The sequence below is a fragment of the Phaseolus vulgaris genome, chromosome 3 (genome assembly GCF_051622355.1).
Source record: "Phaseolus vulgaris cultivar YP4 chromosome 3, ASM5162235v1, whole genome shotgun sequence".
NCBI lineage: Eukaryota > Viridiplantae > Streptophyta > Magnoliopsida > Fabales > Fabaceae > Phaseolus > Phaseolus vulgaris.
The window spans coordinates 12,666,367-12,672,366 of record NC_143500.1 but is presented as its reverse complement, the minus strand read 5'-3'; positions in this window follow the sequence as shown (position 1 = coordinate 12,672,366).

Below are 6,000 nucleotides of genomic sequence, written 5' to 3'. Positions count from 1 at the left end.
CAAGTGTTTGATGTGATAACTGCTATTGATTGTTAATTGTTGCTTATTTATTCAGTGTTGTTTTTGAATTCATCAAATCTCTTGTAACTATTGATGATGTGTACTTGTTTTTTGGCCACCTTATATAATCAATTTCAGAATTTGTGAGGTGTATTTTTTTATCATACTTTCTAGTACACTGCAGGTTTGATTAATTCATAATTTCATATTACATATATATATATATAATATTTTATTTGTAAAAGTTATGCGGGCTAGCACGCAAGCCCGCGGGCCAGCCCGCACGCTGGGCGGGTTACAGAAATTGGCCCGCATTATTTTTGCGGGGCGGGCCAGCCCGCTTTGCCACCCCTATATTGAAGAGGTGCTGATGGTGATCAGACGAATTGAAGAAGTGTCAGCGGTGAGTTGAAAACAAAAATTTAAAGTTGCAGAAAAAACAGAAATGAAGCAAAAGGGTAGCAGAGAGAGAAATGAAATTTGGATTTTCCAATTTTTAAAATCTATTTAATCAAAATGGATATCTAATTTGGAAAATTGATAAAATATGGATTAAAAAAACAAATATAAATAAATGGATTTTTAATGGATTTGATCAATGCAAAATAAAAGTAGTTTGATTAAATTGGATTTTTTGTCCACCTCTACTCGTGCATCACAATTATGATTTGGCTACTCTCTCACAACCTCAGTGATGCATTCAATTGCCATTCAACTTGGTCAAAGAGAATATTGTACCAAAGTCAGGAATCTCATGCGCAGATTGGCCATTGTTGTACACTGTGTTGGCCTGATGTTGCTCCATGCAAAGTTGTAATGGCAGTGTGTAATGTGAGAAAGTAAGGGAAAATGGTAGTGTTATTATTATTATTATAGTGTTGGAGTAAACTTATAGAGTCCATCATTTCTATAAGACCACCTCACATAGCAACAACAACAGTAAAATAGAACAATATTCAACTAATAAACATTGAGCAAGTTATAAGAACTCACAAAAAATTCAAAAAAAATACTGAAAATGAAATATTTGTAAATCTAGGGTTAAAACATAGAAACGGGTCTAATGTGCAGTGAGACCAAATAAGTGTTGGAGGAGGACCAACCAGGTTGAGGAGGATGCCAAAGATGTCGCAGATGAACGCACACCAATAACGAAGCTTCACTGAGACAAGGTTAGAAGCATCCAAGCTCCAATGTCAGGTGAGGAGAACACCAATGTTGCCGGAGGAGGTGATTGGATGACACGACGACGATGGATGGACAAAAAGAAGACTCACTGACAGTGTTGGGATGAACTAAAGAGGCGTCGGCGGTGATCGGATGCATTAAAGAGGTGTTAATGGTGATTGAACGAATTGAAGAGGTGTTAGTCGTGAGTTGAAAAACAAAATTTAAGGTTGCAGAAAAAACGGAAATGAAGGAGAAGGGAAGCAGAGAGAGAAATGAAATTTGGGTTTTCCTATTTTTAAAATCTATTTAATCAAAATGGATATCTAATTTGGAAAATTAATAAAATATGGATTAAAAACAACAGATTTAAATAAATGGATTTTTAATGGATTGGATCAGTGCAAAATAAGAGCAGTTTGATTAAATTTGACTTTTTGGCCAACCCTACTCGTGCATCACAATTATGATTCAACTACTCTCTAACAACCTCAGTGATGCATTCAATTGCCATTCAACTTAGTCAAAGAGAATATTGTACCAAAGTCAGGAATCTCATGCGCAGATTGGCCATTATTATACATTGTGTTGGCATGTTGCTGCTCCATGCAAAGCTGTAATAGTAGTGTGTAAAGTGAGAAAGTAAGGGCAAATGGTAGTGTTATTATTATTATACTGTTGGAGTAAACATACAGAGTTCATCATCTCTGTAATATACCCTCTAATAGCAACAACAACAGCAAAATAGGACAATATTCAGCTAATAAACACTGAACAAGTTACATGAACTCACAAAAAAATCAAAAAACAATACTGAAAAGGACATATTGAAGAGGTGTTGATGGTGATCGGAGGAATTGAAGAGGCGTTAGCAGTGAGTTGAAAAAAAAAATTAGGGTTGCAAAAAAAACAGAAATGAAGGAGAAGGGAAGCAAAGAGAGAAATGAAATTTGAATTTTCTAATTTTTAAAATTTGTTTAATCAAAATGGATATCTAATTTGGAAAATTGATAAAATATGGATAAAAAATACATTTAAATAAATGGATTTTTAATGGATTGGATTAGTGCAAAATAGGAGCAATTTGATTAAATTGGATTTTTTGTCCACCCCTACTCGTGCATCACAATTATGATTCGGCTACTCTCTCACAACCTCAGTGATGCATTCAATTGCCATTCAACTTGGTCAAAGAGAATATTGTACCAAAGTCAGGAATCTCATGCACATATTGGTCATTGTTGTACACTGTGTTGGCATGTTGTTGCTTCATGCAAAGCTGTAATGGCAGTGTGTAACGTGAGAAAGTAAGAGCATCATGGTCTTTGCAAACATATTACGTGGCTTTAAGCTCATTCCACTCTCCTTTATTCTCAATTATGAAAATACCCTTAATACCTTATTCCATCCATTCACACTCACCCTCAACCTATCCCTCTCACATAAGCAAACGGGTGTGGCACCTCTAATCCATATGCGGCTACAGTGCCACCTAGAAGAAAACACATGCTAAATAAATGCAAAATTGTGAGAAAGTAAGGGCACAATGGTCTTCGCATAAATCATACATGGTTTTCATCACATTTCACTCTCCTTTCTTTTCAATTATGAGAGCACCCTCAATAGCACCACCATTCCATTCACTCTCACCCTCAACTTCCCCCTCTCAGAGAAGAAAACGAGGGTGGCACCTTCTATCCATTTGCGGCTACAGTGCCACCCCAGAATCAAACACAGGTTAAACCAATGCAAGACTGTGTGGGAAGATTTGAAAATGTTGTGTGTTTGCTTAGCTTCACACAAGGCTCTTATATACTCGTGCATCACAATTATGACTCGGCTACTCTCTCACCAACTCAATGATGCATTCAATTGTCATTCAACTTGGTCAAAGTGATTACTGTACCAAAGTCAGGAATCTCATGTGCAGATTGGTCATTGTTGTGCATTGTGTTGCCTTGTTGCTGCTCCATGCAAAGTTGTAATGGCAATGTGTAACGTAAGAAAGTAAGGGCACCATGATCATTGTATACACCCTACGTGGCTTTTATCTCATTTCACTCTCCTTTCTCTTCAATTATGAGAGCACCCTTAGTATCCTAATCATTCCATTCACTTTCACCCTCAATCTCCCCCTCTCACAGAAGAAAACGGGGGTGGCACCTCTAATCCATCTACAGCTACATTGCCACCCCAAAAGCAAACACAGGCTAATTAAATGCAAAACTATGAGAAAGTAAGGGCACCATAGTATTTGCATACATCCTACATGGCTTTCATCTCATTCCACTCTCCTTTCTCTTCAATTATGAGAGCACCCTCATTACCCTAATCTTTTTATTCACTCTCACCTTTAACCTCCCCCTCTCACAGAAGCAAATGGGAGTAGCACCTCTAATTCATTTGCGGCTACAGTGCCACCCTAGAAAAAAACACAGGCTAAACCAATGCAAACTGTGTGGGAAGATTTGAAAATGTTGTGTGCTTGGTTAACTTCGCACAAGGCTCTTATATACTCATGCATCAATATTATGATGCACCTACTCTCTCACCAACTTAATGATGCATTCAGTTGTCATTCAACTTGGTCAAAGAGATTCCTGAACCAAAATCAGGAATCTCATGCGCAGATTGGCCATTGTTGTGCACTGTATTGGCTTGTTGTTGCTCCATGCAAAGTTGTAATGGTAGTGTGTAACGTGAGAAAGTAAGGGCACTATGATCTTTGCATACATCCTACGTGACTTTCATCTCATTCCACTATCTTTTCTCTTCAATTATGAGAGCACCCTCAATACCCCCATCCTTCCATTCACTCTCACCCTCAATTTCCCCCTCTCACAGAAGCAAACAGAGGTGGCACCTCTAATCCATTTGCGGCTATAATGCCACCCTAGAAGAAAACAGAGGCTAAACCAATTTAAAATTGTGTGGTAAGATTTGAAAATGTTGTGTGCTTGCTTAGTTTCGCACAAGACTGTTATATACTTGTGCATCACAATTATGATGCAGCTACTCTCTCATCAACTCAGTGATGCATTCAATTGGCATTCAACTTGGTCAAAGAAATTCTTGAACCAAAGTTAGGAATCTCATGCGCAGAATGGCTACTGTTGTGCACTATGTTGGCTTGTTGTTGCTCCATGCAATGCTGTAACGGCAGTGTGTAACATGAGAAAATAAGGGCACAATGCTCTTTGCATACATCCTACGTGGCTTTGATATGATTTCACTCTCCTTTCTCTTCAATTATGAGAGCACCCGCAATACCTCCATCTTTCCATTCACTCTCACCCTCAACCTCCCATCTCACAGAAGCAAATGAGGTGGCACCTTTAATCCATATGCGGCTACAATGCCACCCAGAAGCAAACACAGGTTTAGTATGTGTTGGTGGTGCAGGGAACATCGTATAAAATTGGATTATTTTCATGAACAAACAATATAGCAAATAAATCTTATCTTAAAAAAATATACCAAGCCAATTTTCTTATTTATATAATTTTATAATTTAAATTTTAAGAATCTTGTGGTTAGGAAAAAGGGGTTGGTGTATTTGGTTTGTAAGGTTATTAATTATTCATATTTATATTTAGTTGGTAATATATATATATATATATATATATATAAATTATAATGTTTATCATAATAATAAGCTTATCTTTTAATATAAACAAAAAATATTAATTATAATATATTTTTAAAATATTTTAAACATTTTTTATAAGAGAATATTTTATATGAAAAATAGTTAAATTTCATTTTAGTCCTTCCACTTTTATGTAAACGTGGACAATTATTTATTGATAACGTGAACGTTATACTCTTATAATACACTTTATTTTGAAAGTTCCTTTTTTACGTCGACAGGAAATTAATTTCGTTTGATATCAATAACTCATTTCAATACTTTTTAATACTACAAGAATTTAGATATCTAAAGCTTTAACTAAAAATAAAAAACAATTTCACATAATAATATTGGACAATAAACATATTTAACATTTTTTATTTCAAACAACTTTAACAATAAGTTCTTAATTTAGTGGTTGATGTGTTAATCTTCAAATTTTCCTTTAGGGTGTTTGTTTCTATTAAAAATGAAGAGTAATTTTTTTCTCTTGAAATAAAAAAAAAAAAAAATCAAAGGAAAAGTCCTTTCTTATTGAGTTTTATCTAAACTTGTCCTTTCTTATTTTTGGGTTTCACATTATTTTACATTTTTAATTTATAAAAAATAAACTTCATTACAAATATTAGTTATTAAATAAATTTAATTAACATAAATATTTTAATAAAATAAAATAATAATAATTAATAATAATAAAATAAAATTTTAATAAAAAACATATAATTAAAATTAAAATATTATATAATTATTATTATTATTATTATAAATATAATAATACTATATATATTTAATACAAAAGGATTTTCTAATTAGAATTTTAAATTTTTAAATATTTAAATTATTTATTTCTATATAACAATTTACAATTTTTACATAAATTCAAAATAGAGGTAAATTATTTTTCGTCAAGTAACTCATATTTTTATAAAAATTAATTATTCAACTATATCAAATTATATTACTAATAATTTTAATTCATCTAAGTTTAGACAAAAAATGCCAATATTTGATTATTCTATTTTTTTAAAGACAATGATAAATTTTTAATTTATATTTTACACCTTTAAAAAAATAAAAATACTCTCAACCATCACATCACTCATAAATTTTTCTCACAAATTCACTCTATCATCCCTCAATTTAAAACACTCACTTTTTTCACATTTTTCTTTCAAATCCTCAAACTTCTACTCCTCAATTCA